This window comes from Canis lupus, chromosome 16 (assembly GCF_011100685.1).
Source record: "Canis lupus familiaris isolate Mischka breed German Shepherd chromosome 16, alternate assembly UU_Cfam_GSD_1.0, whole genome shotgun sequence".
In the NCBI taxonomy this organism is placed as follows: domain Eukaryota; kingdom Metazoa; phylum Chordata; class Mammalia; order Carnivora; family Canidae; genus Canis; species Canis lupus.
Genome location: NC_049237.1, coordinates 22,439,907 through 22,458,290, shown reverse-complemented (window position 1 = coordinate 22,458,290; position 18,384 = coordinate 22,439,907). Strand labels below are relative to the sequence as shown.

Genomic DNA, 18,384 nt, shown 5'->3' with positions numbered 1-18,384 from the left:
TCATAGGTTCATTATTGGTGATTTGCTGTTGCCCTAGTAATCTCTTTAGTCCTTTTTTTTTTTTTTTTTTTTTTTACGCTTTAAAACTAGTTCTGCAGAGAATGGGTTCTCATTTTTTTCTTTCTAGCTTGCGTTCTAGGAGTTATAATGGATTTTTTTTTTTTTTAATTAAAGGGGCTTCTTGCTGAGTGATGAGTGATGTGGACTTTTCTAGGAGAGCCAGGCATACCTGGGTTTGAATCCTGCCACAGTTACTTACTTAGTGTGTGATCTTGAGTATTATAGAAAATCTGGGGGATCCCTGGGTGGCGCAGCGGTTTGGCGCCTGCCTTTGGCCCAGGGCGTGATCCTGGAGACCCGGGATCGAATCCCACATCGGGCTCCCAGTGCATGGAGCCTGCTTCTCCCTCTGCCTGTGTCTCTGCCTCTCTCTCTCTCTCTCCCTCTGTGACTATCATAAATAAAAAAAAAAAAAAAAAAAAAGAAAATCTGGGAACTTTTCTAAGTGTAAAATACAATGAATAATATCTATCTGGTAAAGGAAGGAGAAGCAAACGGGATGAATCAGGTGACAAAAATCAAGAAAAGGAAATCAAGTGGCTGGTGTACATAGTAGGAGATAAATAAATTAAAATTTATGTCATCGTGCCACTCTACCGTGTGCTCTGAGCTGCCAGCACTGTCCTCTCAACTCTAAGCTATCTGGCATACCTATTACTGGACTTCCTGCTATATCCTTTCTTTTCATAAAGTACAGTGCACTGTGGTAGGGTGGCATAAATGTGGGGATTTGGGGTCAGAAGACCAGGAGGTCAAGTCATCCTTTTCACTGGCTGCCTGATCTTGGGTAGGTTGTTTTACTTCAGAAAGCCTCTGATTCCTAATGGATAAAATGAAAGTAACCTTACCATTCAGTGTATGTTTTTGTTGTAAGAATTTGCTAAGTTCTAGTTTGTGGATATTTATTTTAAACCTGTTATGAGTTTTGTAGTACTCTCAGTAATAGACTAAGGGATATAAGAAAATAGGTAAGACAAGCCTGGTAAAGAAAAAAAAACATGTAAGGATTTGGTGACTGTTTGAGTACAGGACATGCAGGCTGAGTCAAAATCATTGTAAGACTTCAAGCTTAGAGGACTTACTGAATCCAGAAGTAATAGGAATTGGGGAGATCAGGGTTTTGTAGGAGAACAGCTTGTAGTGGAGTCATTTTACACAGGTTAAATTTGAGGAGAGGGATGGTGCTTTATGTAGAAATGCTGGTGGGAATATGAGATTGAAGGTTGGCTACAGAGACTGTGGAGTGACCTTGTAGAGGTGAAGCCCACAGATGTGGGTGCACGCGGACTCATGGCGGGTGAGGGCTGCGCGGAGGCCAGCTGCAGAGACGCGCACAGAAGGAACACCAGGGTGCTGCTTGTGCATCAAGCACACATTGATCCGTTTTCCTGCCAGGAAACAGTATGGGTTTTTAGTACAGTGTGAGTTCTGAAGTCAGACTGCTTTGGTTCAAATTTTGGTGAATGATCTCCCTAAACCTCAACTTTCTTATCTAGGAAAAGGGATAATAATTTAGTTCCACCTGATTCATACTCAAAGTATGTTGGCTGTTATTGTCAGTAATAACACTGCTCCCTCAAGTGGATGATCTTTTATCAAAGACCACGTTAAAAGACTTCAAGTGATAAAAGATGTTGGTCAAGGAGGATCACAGGTCTAAATAAAAACTGGACTGGCGGTTAATACTGTAAACTGGTTGGGATGATGCAGCAGTCTTTTTATTCATATATCAGTGGAATATTTAACTTTTAAAGGAAACAACACTTCCTCTCAGCAGAGATCACTTAACACAAGATTTGTAGTACTAGATGAGTTGTTATCCATTGATTTGTGGTTTCAGGGGGAAAAAAGAGAAATAAAGTTCTTTGAAGGTATTTTACATGGACTACCAATTTATCAGAACTCCAAATGGGTACATTTCCAGTGCTTTAATCTTTTTTTTTTTTCTTTTTCTACTGCAGATCTCATAAGCTTTCTATAAATTGATGTATGGAGTCTGGATTAAATGGGTTCAGGGTCCTAGCAGAGCCTTAATACTTAGTACCTGAGTGGCCATGGTGCAAGTTGTATTCAGCATCATCTTTTTCATGAATGCTAATGAGGATTAATATTAAACTACATCTAAACCAATGTTAGATAATACTTTATCTTTATAATCCCTGTATCCCATATGCTATTTCGTATGCCTGTGCCTAAACATCCATCTGCAGTATTCTACTGGTCTCTGAATTAAGAATTATGAAAGGAAAGCCTTATAAACTACACACACTGAACTAATAAGATTTTTAATCCTTCTACTTACCACCTTGCTTCCCCGAATATTGACCTGGGAACTTGTTAGGAGTGCAGGATCTCAGGCCCCACCTCTGACCTACAGGATCTGCAGTTTAGGAAGATGTCCAGGTGATTTACATGTATAATGAAGTTTGAGAAGCACTGGTCTAGAACAGTGGTCCATGGACCAAGCTAAAGTAGGAAAAGCTCTAGAATAGGGTTTTCTAACCTGACTTCACATTACAGTTACATGGGAGCTTTTTAAAATTCCGACTTCCCACACTTTATGTCTAGAGGTTCTCATTCTGTTGTTGTGGGGCGACATCTGGACAGTGGTGACAATGATAGCTTTAGAAGATTCCCAAATGATTTTGGTGTTTAGCTTAGGCCGTCACCTCTCAGAGTTTGTTAGAAATGTGTACCACAGACCTGACCCCTGGACCTAGCCAATCAAAATGTGTATTTTAGCAGATTCCAAGGTGATTCATAAGTACTTCAAAGTTTGAGACTGACATGCGGTAAAAACTCTTTAGAGGCAGGATACAAAACTAAGTTAGTCCCTCTTCTCAGGTAAACAGGGTCACTGTGCTGGTGGCAGGGAGAAGCCTAACAGAGGTTTGTAAACATGAGTGGTCCTGGCTGTGAACCTCGTTTCATCTTGCCCGTCCTTGCTCTGGAAATAATAGGGATTGATCCATTTTCCTGCCAGGAAACAGTATGGGTTTTTTAGTACAGTGTGAGTTCTGAAGTCAGACTGCTTTGGTTCAAATTTTGGTGAATGATTTCCCTAAACCTCAACTTTCTTATCTAGGAAAAGGGATAATAATTTAATTCCACCTGAGTCATACTCAAAGTATGTTGGCTGTTATTGTCAGTAATAACACTGCTTGAAGTATTTTCTTTAAAACTTTTTTAAAGTTATCTGAATGGAATAGGCTGTGGTCAGATCAACTTAGCTGTTGTATATCTGTATTAATGATATAGTAATATAAAAGTTTTAGTACAGAGAAAATAAGAGGTATTGCATAGTTATTGCAAAACAAAATCATAAAAGTTCTTTATTCACAGTGTTACTGGTAGTTTCAGGATTCATCCTGTACTATTGTACGTAGTCAGGTATGGGCCTGTCCCTTCTCTTAGGCAGTGATCTTCACAAGTCTTCAGTGTGGAGACTCAAAGAATCTCTGTCACAGGAGCCTGCACATACCAGCACTCGGTTTTTGTTCAAAGAAGAACTTAATTACCAGCTGCTAGGTACTTGGTGTCTCCAGAAAGCAGGCAGATAAGATAACTTCACAAATAGTTCTAGTACAGGCCTAGCCAGCCAGCCTCAGGTAAGGTCCTGAGGCTGGGGCTGCTTCCAGTCTAAGGTGTCCTGAAGGCCCTCTGAAGTGTTGCTTCTTGTGGGGGTTATTGAGGCAGAGGCAGATACATGTAAATGGTCATGGGGGGAGTAGGCAGGGTCACTATCGGGATGGAGCCAGACTGAGGCAGAATTGGTAACATGTACTTGGATTTGGGGACTCGAGGGAACTGCGAACCTCTTTGCTTCTGTTAATGTTTTTAGACTGAACAGGTGCTGCTACACTCAAAGGCAGCCATTATATGGTTGACTTTCACCACTTTTGAAACACTTTAGGCATACCAAAAAGTGTAGAAAATAATAAATATCTGTGACCTCACCAGCCAATTTAAAAAATAAACATTGCTGATGCATTGCCAGTTCTTGTGAATGTCTGCATGGTACCATTCGTCTCTTTCTCTTTAGGGTAACCATGACCTGTGGGTGTTTGTCATTCCTGTATAAATGCATCTGTAAACTAGATAGGATTTTTTTATATTTTTAAACCTTATATAAATGCTACTATCTTCTCTCCTTTTGTAACTCACTTTTTTGCTCAGTATTTCAAATTCATTCTTACTGATTCATGAAGTCCAAATTTATTAATTTATTTGCTGTATAGTATTCATTACATGATGTATACTATAATTTATTTCCATTTTCCTATTTATGAACACTTTGGTTGTCTTGTATTTTTGTTATCTCAAATGGCATCATGGTGAACACATTCTAATTCATGGCCTTTTGTGCACTAATGAGAGTTTCTCTAGGCGAGGTGTATATTTAGGAATAAAATTGCTGGACAGTAAGTTATAATCATTTTCTGGGTGAACCAAGGCATTCTTGAAAATGTGTATATTACATTTTCTTTGAGAGGATATAATTTTATCTACTTCTGTTTATAATTTTTAGTTATTTTACCTCCTGATCCTTATAATTCTGATAATCCCAACAAAAAGAGCTAGTGCCTGAAGGAAATGCATGGGAAGGAAAATGAAGTAAAATACTCCTTTTTTTTTTTTTCCTGTTGAGGAGCACTGAGTGCAGACTCTGTTATCCATTAGTTGGGTCTGGTGGCCGTCCTTTCTCTGGACGCTTAATGCTCCCAGTTTGGAAGCACCAGCACCAGTGACAATTGTTGCTCCTCTGACATCTGTGACTGTTGCCTGTCTGCTTCTGGTTGTGTGAAGCAAGACTTAACAACAGGGCAAATGAATATGTTCACATTAGTGTTATAGCAGAAAAACAGAAACAAAACTAGAAATGAAAATAGGAAAGCACAAATCACATAAGATTGTGAATTTTATATAGTATAAATGAATTCAATCTTTTTGTGCGCTGCAAGAAATGGTACTTCAAAAACAGTACTTCAGAAGTCTTAGTGCTATTATGGAAGAACAATGCTGAAATTACCTTTTTTTTTTTCTTTTTTAAAATGATGTTGGGCAAAAAAAAAAAAAAAATGATGTTGGGCAAACTTTCCCTCCTCCTATAAGAGCCACTCCAGGTCAGCTAGGACAGCTGTCCTTCCTCCCTGTGGTCCGCTTGCTGTCTGGCTTCCAAAGAGTTAAATGGAGGCTTGTGAGATCATGTGTGACTTCACTGGGTCTGGACTTTTGAAGCAGATCTCTTGGAGGGAAGCTGCCTGTTGAGAAGGAGGCTGGCTGAGAGTGGGGTGGGGGGCATGCTCCCTGAACTTCTTTGCAGTCTTTATCCCACAGCCCCTGAGGGACAGAGTGGCGTTCTGGGAGCATGTCTCTGTGGAGTCAGCGTGGAACAGTTGGTACTCATGACAGAAGCAGCTGTGTAAGTATATTAGAAGAGGCCTTGCTGATGATGAAGGTTTGCTGAACACATGGAACGGGAGAATATTCTTTGTATTCCTGACAAAATTAGGGGCAGACTCTTTGCTGACAGATGTAACTGGAATTCAGTTTGTTTTCTTTGTCTCCTCCTAGGCAGTACTGGATTCTGTATAATTGTAGTTACAGAAAATTCCTTGGATTTTAAGTTGTTTTATTTAAAATGGAAAACATTGTAAGAAAGTCTTAGAAAATGATAGTTCATTTGTATGGTTTTCTAAATAAGGTTGAAAAAATGAAGAGGGTGTATTTGTTGTAGGGTCTGTAATGTTTGGACAGGATGAGATTTTTTTCCTTAGAGCTGTGCTGCTCTTGGAGGTGCTCAGACACGACTGTAGTGTGCTTTCAGCTACCTGTTCTGAAACCGCGACTAGGCATTGGAAGGTCACCAGCTTACTACCTCCGTAGTCTACCTCTGAGAAGGTCTCTCTCTTATTTCATATTCATAAATAAGGCCAGCGATGGTAAAGAAAGGAGCTTGAACCCAGTGTGTTGGTACTTTGTCCATTCTTGAGATGCTTGAGGTTAGAGGATTCACGAGCACCTAGATGCCCATGAGAACCCTGGCGTTTGGATGCCCAGGATGGCCAGCTGATTGTAACAGATGTGTTGGTGGGTTGGTATTGGCTAAGTTGAAGTTTCTTGCCTTGATAACAGTTTTTAAGTTCATCATTTTAAATTCATATTTCCAGTATTTTATAATGTCATTTATCTTACATAGCCATCAGCACTAGAAAAGCTTCTTTCCAATTGGATATTTTGTTTGATAGCTTTAATAACAAAGGACAAAGAGAATACTTGATTAAAAGGATGTGGAACATTTTGTGACAGGCTTAGTGGTTATGAGTTTGGACTTACGCTATTGATTGAGTCTTAGGCCTATTGATTGAGTTTTATCTGTTTTTTACGGTTTGACCTCTAGTAAGTCACTTAACCAGCCTTCAGACGTGACCTTGAGATGGTGACAGCACCTAACCCGAGAGAGGATGTTGTGAAGATTAACTGAGGTACAATGCATGGGAAGCACTTGGCAGAATTTCTACTGCATTAATAAAAGCTCAATAATTATTAATAAGCTGGCTTTTGTTATGTTTAAGTTGCCCTTCCTTACATCAGGCCCGTGAGGGCACTTAGACCTCAGAGGAGGTGGTGGTGGACTTGCAGTTGTTGCATGCCTACACCACAAGCATGCAGGGTTCCAGGCAGTGCCCTGAGCCTCTGACAGACAGGCTTCCCCTTGACAGCTGTCCATCAACACCCTGTGAAAGCTTCCTTATGCTTGTGTCCTGTTGATAGTGTACCTGTTCCATCATCATTGGAGGGGAGCACAGCACTGCATACACATGTACCTCAGAGGAGGAGTGTGACCCACACTAGGAGTAATGCTGAAACGATGGTCAGAACCAAGCCATTCTTTCTGCGTTCTTTCCATAGGTGTACATTGTCCTTTTCCACCCGCTGGTGGCTGTTCTGATAGGGTTTCTCTGTGTTTCCAGCTTGGCCTTTTCTATCTTTATGCTCCCGGGGTTAGTAGCTGTGCAGCTTTTTAAAGCTGCTTAACTTCTATCTCCCGAATTATAACTTGTGGATAATGTCTTTTTCTTATTATATCTTTTCTTAATGCTTATTGAGATTAAATAAGATAAAATATGGGGCACCTGGGTGGCTCAGTCAGTTAAGCATTTGCTTTCAGCTCAGGTCATGGTCTCAGGGTCCTGGGATTGGGCCCAAGTCGGCCTACCTGCTCTGTGGGGAGCCTGCTTCTCCCTCTTCCCCTCTCCCAGCTTGTGCTTTCTCTCTCAAATAATTAAATAAAAACTTTTTTAAAAAGTAAGATAAAATATGTGGAAATGCCTTAGCACAAAGTCCTAAGTAACAACAGATTTTTTGCTCCTCCAAAATTTTTTCCATTCTTCTATTACTGTGAAAGGAAAATCCATACAACTTGTAGATGGGTCTCTTCCCCAGTTTTGCTTTATAAAGGTCTCATATATAGATCAGTGTTTCTAAAGCTTTTGCTTAAAATGATTTTCTTGTCTGTTATAGTTTACTTTGTCTAGTGTCAGTTTCTTTGTCCCCATGACTTTCCTGGGCAGTCATTATAGCTTTTACATTTAATTTTGAACTAGTTTTCAAAACTATGAAACAAATATGTGCCAAGTGGTAAAAATTGAAATCGATGTTCTCTTTGTTCCCACGTTGCTCCCACTTTGCAGAAGGAACCTCCTGATGATTTCTAGTGTGTTTTTTAAGGCATGGTCTGTGCCGACTTTGGGAACCATGTTTAGACTGCCTTACTGGTGCAAAAGTGCAGATGTGGGATGGAAAGTTCTGTCAGATTTGCCAGCTCCCTCTGTAGCTCAGTTCCTCCCTCCAGCTCTGCGGCAGCATGTTTGGAATGTTTGGGAGCTCCTACAGGGAAGCTGCCTGCACAGCTGGGCTGTGTCACCAGGAGCCGCATGCACTGGGCAGGTCCAGCTGTAGCCACACTGCTGTGATTCATGTGATCAGGCCAGATTTTCTGCAGGATAGTGAGGCATACTGGGTCTGACCCTACTGTGAAATGTTCAGTCCTGGAATTCTGGGGAGGCAGAATCTGTTTTGGGTTCCAGCAAGGATTTTAGTCATTGTTTAGCTGGCTAGAGGGTGTGGTTCAGTCAGCCCTTTGAGCTGCTGTTGTGTTAGGCTTTTTGTCATTAATAACACTGGGTGGAGGGAGCATACAAGTAGGTGCACTGAATGTGAAGTTGGGAGATACAAGCTCAACTGCAGCCTTGCTGCTTACCAGCTGTGAGCCAGGCCAAGGCATCTTTGCTTCTGTTTCTTTACTTGGAAAATGGGACTCTTGTGAGGGTGGGATACAATAATGCATGTGAAAGTGCTAGGTGGACTGCAAAGTCCTCTAGGGGTTTTTAAATTTGTTTTTCTTAATGGATTGTTGGAAGGACTGGCTTATTTCTCTTGATTGGCTTAGGTATGTTAAATTCTGTGCCTTGGAGAAGGAGGAATGGTATAGCTGGACTTGATCCCACCTCTTTGTGAAGGCCGCTGGTCCCCTCTGCTGTTGAATGCTCCTGGCATACCTATAAGGCCTGCATTGGGAATGGGGGAGAGCAGTGTGATGTCTCAAAGAGGCCACTCCATTTTGTTGATTCAGCTGGTCCTCTATTGAGACCCTACTTTTTAGCAGAGGAAGCACTGAGAACTGAAGGCCCTGGGCATCTCCACTGGCCCATCTGTGCTATTGATTGTGAGATCTGGGAAGAGTCCTTTCATCTCCTGATCTCTCACTTTTCTCATCTGTAAAACAAAGGCGGTTGGACAGAGGACTTTTTGGCTTGTGGGAGTGGAGATGGTGACTAGATATCTGACTTTTTCTATCTTGCCTCTATCTTAATTATATCCATCATCTTACTGATCAATTCTTACTGCCCCTTTTAAACAACTTAGGACAGTTATCTTCTTAGGACAGATAAGACAAGTGAGTAATGAGGCTAAACATCAACTTGAGGGATGTTGTATTGATTTGTGAGACCTAAATATAATGAAAACCCTTTAAGAGTGACAGGGTTAAGAGTGAATGTCAGATTCTCCTGTCTATAATCCAGTGACCTTGACAAGCTTTATTTTATAGCATGATTATCTAGAACTAATCATCTTTGATTAGGGCTTCCATGTCTTAGATCTATTGTTACAGGAGCTGTGAGTACCTGATGGGAGAGAGAAAAAGGATACCATGGCATGTGGTAGCTGAAATAGAGATGCCACCATGAGAAGAAACAGAGTGTGAAAAGGAGGGGTCTTTTGCCAGCCTGTGTATGAGGTGTTTGCATTGCTGTGGCTTGGTTCTCAGTACTATTCATCCATTCTGATTTCTTAAGTTTTTTGTTTGTTTGTTTGTTTTTTTGTTTGTTTTTTAATCTAAATCTTATTCACTAGTGGAGCACATTTATCATGTGTGGACATTTTAGTCTGGCTTTCCCAGGATAAGATTGCATTTCTCGGTGACAGAATGATAGGGAAACATTTGTATTTCTTCAGTATTTTGCTGCTAAAAGATAAAAAGAGTTAAAAACCGTCTCTGCAGCTTATAAATCAGATGGCTTTAGGACTGGCCCAAGTATCGTGAGACAGTCATTGCTTGCTGTGACTTGTGTTTAGTGAGTTCCTTAGATCAGCCGAGCCAACTGTTGGAGTCCTATGGAAAGTGTCCTTGTTGAAATAATTCAGCTACAGAATTCCAGGATTCATGAATTCAAGTCAATGGTTGGTAGGAAGGCAATAGATTTCTTATATGATTGGCTGAATAGCCCAATAATGTCCATATGTTAAAGAGATCATCTCTGTTGTGGACTCTTCTGTCTCAGTGTAAGTAGAGATTCTGTTGCTCAAGATTTCATACTTCTTGCCAATTCCTAAAGGTGAGGTCTCCGACATTTACCTTGCATAAACTTTGTGATAAGTAGATCAATACCTACTTAAATGTCAAACGTATAAGTGCTGCTTCAGGATTGGAGGTGGGGATATGGCCAACAGGTTTAGAAGGTAATGAAGAATAAACCTAAGGACTAAGTCAATATAAGATGAGTTTGGCCTTGCATTTTCTGGCATCTTGACCTTGGGAGAGCTGGTGTATTCCATCCTTGACTATGACTTTGAATTCACCGTGATAATTGCTGGGCATTATCTTAAGCTTAAAAATGAGAGAACCAAAGTATCTACTGGAAACACAGCCAAAAAATGTTGGCATATTTTAATGTAATAAGGAACTGCCTAGTCTCTGAGCCCTACCTTCTCTGTAGGTCCTGGTACATTCTGGAGCTGATCATTCTGGAGCTCCTCACTGGTAGGCAATATGGATTTCACATCTCAATCCTTAGAATATAACTTCTTTTTAAGGAGAAAAACATTTTTATTAGCAAAATATTTTACTGGGAAATTTAGGTTGAACAAAACAGGCACCACTATTACACACACACGGCTATTCACAGAAATATCCCAACATGAGAAAGAACATACAGCATTTACATTTGAGCCACAGTCCTTGGATTCTTGAAATGTCAGCACTGCTACATACTGATTCTTAGCTCCATGCCTGGCTTCATTTGGTTGCTGCAAAGTGAGAGCTGGCCATCTCGTGATTCAGCAATATCTCTTCCTGGTCTTCTTGGGATGTCTCAGGGCCACACAGCCATAGGGCCAGCTCTGGCAATGAGCTGAGACGTACATCTGGAGAAGCTGGACTGTTTGCCAGGGGTGGGGTTGCCTTACCCAGTATGTGTTAAGTATTAAAATCCACCCATATTGGCTAGTGTAGAATTAATATTTGTCGAGTGTTATACTCAGTTTTCTGAACCATACCTAAAGACAGCAATCTGCTGTATCTGTACACCAAGCTGATTAAAAGTTGAATTAGATATATCTTCTTAAAGAACTTATAGAGGAAGTCTCATTGTGAAAAATAACAGGATTTAGGTATTTCCCTTCAAAATATATAATATATAATAAAATATTAATATTAAATAATATTTATTATATATAATAGTATATAAGAATATTATATATATAATAAAATATTATATATTTTGAAGGGAATACGGCCACCGGCTATCCTTTCTGTGCTTTGATGCCATTCTCTCACTTGCTTTTTTGATAACGTGTTTTTCTCCTTCTTGCTTTCCGTCCTCTGTCTTTCCTGTCTCCTCTATCCTCAGAATTCACATTGCTACAGGGTCTTTTCCTTTCTTTGAATATTTAACCATGTTCATGTCTCCCCTATTGTTTCTCCAGTCCACATTCTTATCTTGCGGAGCCTCAGTAGCCACTGATGGGCAGGGTCTTTAGGTTGCTATGTTGTTGGTATGGCCATTGCACATCTAAGACCCGTGAGTCTCTGATAAGCCCAGGTTGCCTCCAGGCCTGTCTATGAAAGGTAGACATTTACAGGAGCCCCGTGTCCTCTGGTGATGCAAGTGGTAGTAGGAAGAGTGCTGCGCTGGGAGTCGGAAGACTTGGGCTCTAGCCCTTGTTCTGTTTCTTCTAAATTCTTAACCTGTCTCTTCATTCACTCCATTTTCATTCATTGCATTCATATGGAAAATGAGATTATATTAAATAATTCACAAAGTGTGTTTTCAACTCCAAAAATCCATTACTTGACTCTGAAATTACACAAATTCTGGCTCCTTAGATTAGCTCTTTGTGACCGATTAGAATCTTCTCTACAAGAACAAACTGAAAAATCATGAGGAGACTGTGGAATTGGAGCAGGTAGGATAACACCAATATTTACCAACAATGCTCATAGAGTTGATAGGATGGAGAGCAACTGGCGGGAGAGACCATTTTTCCATCCTTTTGTGATCTTTTTTGGGCTGTGTACACAGCTTGACTTTTGCATTGTCCTTCCATGGAAGCAATATCTACCAATTACCCTTTTTTAGTCTGAGTTGGCTGAAAAGAAATACTTATTTTGAAATCCAAATGTACTCTGCTAGGAAGATGAGCGCAGAGATAGGAAGGCGTTAGAGTTTTCCTTCTCTTGGCTGAAGTGACTGAATGTTGCATCTTCTTTATCCCTTCTTAGAGTCCTTGTTTCTCACATGAAAGCAGAAGTGTGACCCACAGCAGCTGAAATGAAACCAGAGTGTAGGAGGTTAAAGTCCATGTAATTCTCTCTGGATTCTAAGTTATCCAATGTCTGGATATTGTATCCCCTGCATTTAGGAGAAATATTCTCTGCTCTTTGAACTGAAGTATGGACTTGGCAGTCAGGAGCCTGGGGTTTTTCTAGTACTTTACATTAGCTCTGTGGCTCTGGGCATGTCACATACCCATTTCTGAGCTGATCTTGTCTTTAAAATGAGGGAGTTGGGCTAGGCAGTATTTAGATTTATTTCCAGAGCCAGCATGCCACGAGCCCTGTAATTTTGCTCTTCATCTGCGAGACCATGAGAAAGAGGTGGCAGTGAGGGAGACAACAGTGACAGCACTCAGATTCTTCTTATGCCTTGTGTGGCACTTACAGACTCCTTGAGGGCATAGGCTTTCTTTTAATTTTTGTACAGCACTATGTTTGGGTTACCACAGTGTTTTAAAATTGAGTCTTCTTTTGGGTTGGTGTATTGATTTTAGCATTTATGAAGGCATCAGCAGTCTGAGGCTCTCCCTGTGAGGAGACAACCTCCCAGAAACATGAGCGGATTTCACCCTGAATTTTCCTTGTCATGGTGGCGAAGTTTTGAACTATCTGTACCTTCAAGAGGAAAATGTCTCCCTCCGTGGAATGGTAGAAACTTCTCTGTTGATCTCTCTTTGTTTTTTCTTCAACAAAAGCCTCAAGGACATGCGTTGTTCCCAAGCTTGTCAAAATGTCTGTTGGCATCCTGGTTGAAGGACCTGCTTGTGGATTTCAACCCTTCCTGAAGCTTAGCAAGGGACATTAGTATTTCTTCAGGGAATTCTTTGCCTTTGCCTTCTTGATAACAATAGTGCCATTCAAAACATTTGTGACAGGCACTGAGGAGGGCACTTGATGGGATGAGCACTGAGTGTTATACTATATGTTGGCAAATTGAATTTAAATAAAAAAATTTTTAAAATGTGTATTCTGATTGATAAAGTTGAGTACGTGCATTGAATAGATTGTTAGGAATTGTTTTCTGCTCCTGAGGAGATCTGAAAGAATCCTTCTCCTATTTTTACTTCTTTTTGGTAGCACAGGGCAACTTCAGAGTTGGCACATTGCCCTGAGTTTAAAATACATCCTGTCTCAGTGAGGGATGCCACTATATCCAATCCTGGAGAATGCTTTTGTTTAGGCTCGTACCACTGACTTAAGGGAAGGGTATCCCTGTGAGTAGAGATTATTACAATTGCATTTAGTTATCTGTGCTGTTGGCAGAAATAGGAAGGATTTCATTTACTTATATATGCTTATTTTATTCAAAATCATAGTTTCAACAGGAGGGTATAATGCTGAGTGAAATAAGTCAATCAGAGAAGGACAAACATTATATGGTCTCATTCATTTGGGGAATATAAAAAATAGTGAAAGGGAATAAAGGGGAAAGGAGAGAAAATGAGTGAAAATATCAATGAGGGTGATGAACATGAGCAACTCCTAACTCTGGGAAACAAACAAGGGGTAGTGGAAAAGGAGGTGGGCAGGGGGATGGGGTGACTGGGTGACAGGCACTGAAGGGGGGCACTTGATGGGATGAGCCCTGCGTGATATGCTATATGTTGGCAAATCGAACTCCAATAAAAAATAAACAAAAAACCCCCAAAATCATAGTTTCAGTATTCTCTCCTCTCATACTTTTAGACTGGGTTACAGTTTGATTTATTTTTGTTTCTCTCTTCTGCTGTGTCCTAATTGATATACTGATGAGATGTGCAAAGCTTTGCCTGAGGGAGAAAAGGGGGTCAGAGGGCTTAAGTAGCCCCCACCCGTGTGATGACACAACTAAGAAGGCGTGGATGTGGTAGTTACAGAGCTCTCTGAGTTTGGAAGTACCTACCCTCCCAAAGCCCTGTCCTCTACCCTGGAGGTGATGACTGAGGATGGAGCTGCTACCCTGCCTCTGTCACTAGCTCTGGGACCACAAACAGGGCCATGTCAGTCGGATGGAGCAGGTGCTGACTGCCCAGGGGCCGCTACTCCAGCTGATTCCAAGATTTCTTCAGCTGACTGCTGATGTGATAGCCTTTTCTCTCCCCATCTTCTTCAAGATAATATCTGTATTGATGTGCCAAGCTTCTATGAGTAATCTCAAATCAGAATAGTAATAGTGAAAGATGCTATTTATTTTTGAAGAAAAATACTAATTTACTAGATATATTTCTACCTCCTGATTTTTTCCGATTTAGAACAAACTTGCCCTCAAGTTAAAACTTTGTTCTACTTAAATAACAATATTTTAGACAATCTAGGCTAGTTTGTGAACTCATATGATGTGCTTTGATCCATCCATGGTTGTACATTCCTAGATTTGAGTACAAGGCTTTTCCCACCAATTTGGAATGAACTGGTCATTGTAACCAGTTTTGTATGGGACAGTTGTTTCAGATCCTAGCCCTATAATGACATCATTTTCTTTATACTCAAAATAAATGCTGTGCAGACTAGATTATTCTGGAATTTGACTGCTCTATTTTTCTCCCAATTAAAATCTGTTGCAAAGGAACCCTGCTAGTGAACAGTTTCCCTTATAAGTTATTGTTTTTGTGATTCTCATTTTGCTAGTAATAAATCTTATTTTTCCATGAGAAAGCAGTCCATTCTATTTAAGGTGGAGTGGGAGTTGTGGTTGAAATTGCGAGCACACACATGTGTGTGTGTGCTCAGTGTGTTCTATTTTGATTTTCTAGCTTCAGAGTATTCAGCGGAAATGGCTTAATATCAGTGCGGTTTGGGTTCAAGGGTATAGAACAGTAAGAGCAATAAATATGGTGAATAAAAGGAGAATCATTATTCTATTTAGCCAAAATAAAGTGTACTCTAAATTGTTTATACATAAGGCCTTGAAGTAGAGGAATTAGTAATTAGTAATAGAGTTTTCAAGTTTCTGATGGAAGGTATGCTTGTTTACTTCAAATTATTTATATGAAAAGCAATAGGGGAGAGGTCACATTTTTTTTTTTTAAGATTTTATTTATTTATTCATGAGAGACACACACACAGAGAGGCAGAGACACAGGCAGAGGGAGAAGCAGTTTCCATGCAGGGAGCCTGAGTCCCATGTGGGACTGGATTCTGGGTCTCCAGAATCACACCCTGGGCAGAAGGCAGTGCTAAACCACTGAGCCACCTGGGCTGCCCGAGGGGTCACCTTATAGAAAATTCCACCCTCTTTAGAACTCTCAGGGAACGAAGGGCAGGGATCTTCTTTACTTTCTAGGATATCTTCATATTTGATGAATAATTACCTGAACTCATGGTTTATCCTTGGGAAGCCACAGCCCTTAGATCATTATGGGTAATTTATATGATTTAAAGGGTATTAATGCATGTCTTGCTGTAACTATTTTACGTAATCCCATCAGGCTAACTGCTGGACCTCTTTTAGGGCTAGAATTCTAAGTATGCAATGGCTTAGTATCACGTGTAGGGCTAAGAAACTCTTTCTTTATCAGGAGATTTATCTTCACAGCCCAAGCTGGCCATTTCCTGACAGTATTACCTTGGGCAAAAAACAAAAACAAAAACAAAAACAAAAAAACGGGCCTTTTGTCCCTTTTAAAAGGACAGTAATATACCTACTTCCTAGAGGTGTTTCAGTTAAGATAATGCTCATGAAGCACTTTACAGAAAGATGTCAGTTGTCATCATTATCAAGTTATTCCATATACTTGAAAATGTCGGTGTTTTCATTCTGCTTTTTATATTATTTCCATCAAGCATAAAAGCTTAAATTAGCAACAGGGGACATTATTGCATACTCATTTTCTTGCTACTTCTCCACTCTACTTTGTACCTCTTGGTGCCCTTTGGTCAGGGGTCGCTAGGTGAGGATTAAAGCTGTATCTCACAGCTATTATTAGAGGAGGAGAAAATCCAGAATACAGAGTTCTTTGCAGTCATCTTTCCAGGGAGAGGGAATTTCCTAATGTCTCTGGTGGTACTTTATTGCATAAAGAGAAAAAAAAGTAGAAAAATTTAGATAATGTCTGATTCCTATGCTTTGATTTTTAAGTATGGTGATTTTAATTCCTCATGCTGCTGTTTGTCTATCTGGAATAATAACTTTCAGTAACCGGTTCCTTATAATTCTTCCAAAGATTTTCTTTTTTATTAACATCCACAGCAGAAACATAGCTTTCTAGAGTGGTGCATTGACATCAGGTAAAACAACATGGAAACTGAGTATCTCTTTTTAAAAGTTAGAATAATATGAAAATTTATGGGTCTCTGCCCAAGAAAAATCCCATGCCTGATTCCATAATGACAAAAGGGAACATAAGAGAAAAACCTCTGTACCTTAACATTTTACCAGGCTTTCTTTAGTCACTACACTTATTCTTTGATATATATTTATGTCTAAAACCTTTGCTGAAGAGCTCTCATTGACTGAATATTAACAAAGTCTATGTATTAGTAAAACTATAAATTTTTGTGAGATTGAACTCATCTTAAAACTAAAGAAAAAATTATTTATTTTTAAGTAATCTCTATACCCAACGTGGGGCTCGAATTTACAACCCCAAGATCAAGAGTCATATACTCTACCAACTGAGCTAGGCAGACACCCATAAAGAAAACATTTAGATTGCTACGAAGAGATCCAGAAAAGATTTTTCCCTTTAAGTGCATGGTAGGAGCATTTTTGTGTCAAAAATGAACTACATCTAATAGACTACCTCTAAGCAGGCTCTGCAACACAGAAGGTATATAAAGGCATGTAAACTTTGAAACTGTGCAGTCTTGAGCTGCTTTGGGATAAAGGGAATGTACACAGTGATACCATACAGAGTAGTTGTGGTTTTTGTCCACGGAGCTCTGGTTGTGGGCTAAATGCTAGTTGGTGTGATCTTCAGTCAGCTGACTCAAGTCTTATTGTGTATCCAGTGGTAGGCTCCAGGTACTACTTCCTTCCTGGGATTCTAAGACATTTGAAATACTGACTAAAATGGGAAGATGGTGAAGTCCATTTGATTGTTGGCCTTGGGAACAGCAGAGGAGGGACTCTTTTTCTGCTCCTATGACAACAAGTAGCTAGGGTTTCCTCATCAGCTATACACCTCTGTTGACCTTGAGTATTCTGCTTACACATACAGTAGATTCTGGAAGGGGCCAGGGACCCTTTGTAAGGTCAAGCTTTTAAAGTTCATTGTTGGGATCCCTGGGTGGCACAGCGGTTTGGCCCAGGGCGCCATCCTAGAGACCCGGGATCGAATCCCACGTCGGGCTCCTGGTGCATGGAGCCTGCTTCTCCCTCTGCCTATGTCTCTCTATCTATCTCTATCTCTATCTCTATCTCTATCTCTATCTCTATCTATCTCTATCTCTATCTCTATCTCTATCTCTCTGTGTGTGTGTGACTATCATAAAAAAAATAAAAAAAATAAAGTTCATTGTTAGCCCTCATATATTGAGCCATGCAGGATTTTTCTATAGGTAGTATGGTTCAGTGTACAAGACTTTTCTTTTCCTGGTCCTTCTAAGGCTTCCTGAGAATGGTTCATTCCTGTTAGCAGCACGCAACTGTCTCTTAAAATACTAAAGAGAATTTTGTCCGTCATCATCAAAGTTGAGTCACCCAGGCATGCCTGGGTGATACCAGCTGGCTGGGTGCAACCCAGAGAAGCCCACCCACTCACCAGCGTCCTTTTTACCCAGTTCAAACAACACCTGCACTTCCATTCATTTCCACATGGGATCCAGTGAGCTCTTTCTCCTCATGGCAAGTAAGAGTGATTGATTCCTCCATGCTAGTGGGTTTGCTCGCTTGTATGTGTGTTTAAACAGACATTTTTAAAAATAAGAAAGTATAGAGAACTCCCAGTTTTATCAGATGGTTGACAATGGAACTTGCTTTGTCAGAAGCTTAATAGGGTGATAAACTGAATTCTACTCCAGGCATTCCCAGCATTCCCCAGGGGCTGCTTTCATGAGTTGTCCTTGCTAAGAATGCATAACATATGCTTTCCGTGCTATACATGAACATGCATATGCACGGGTATATACGTCAGCAAGCCATAACAAGTAGGACAGTTTACTAAGCCATGACAAAGTTAGGTACTACCTAAATGCCTTAAGTATGAATTGTCACTGCGGCCAGGACTTCACCAGGCAGTTTAGGTTATAAACTTGATTTTTATTCAACAGAAATTATGAGACTTCTT

At 40.3% G+C, this 18,384-nt stretch overlaps 1 protein-coding gene across 4 annotated transcripts in view; it reads left to right on the top strand.

The window, feature by feature from the left end:
* The window catches only part of PSD3 (pleckstrin and Sec7 domain containing 3), a 594,054-nt gene that overhangs the window by 200,291 nt on the left and 375,379 nt on the right, over positions 1-18,384 (top strand). The window lies entirely within an intron of this gene.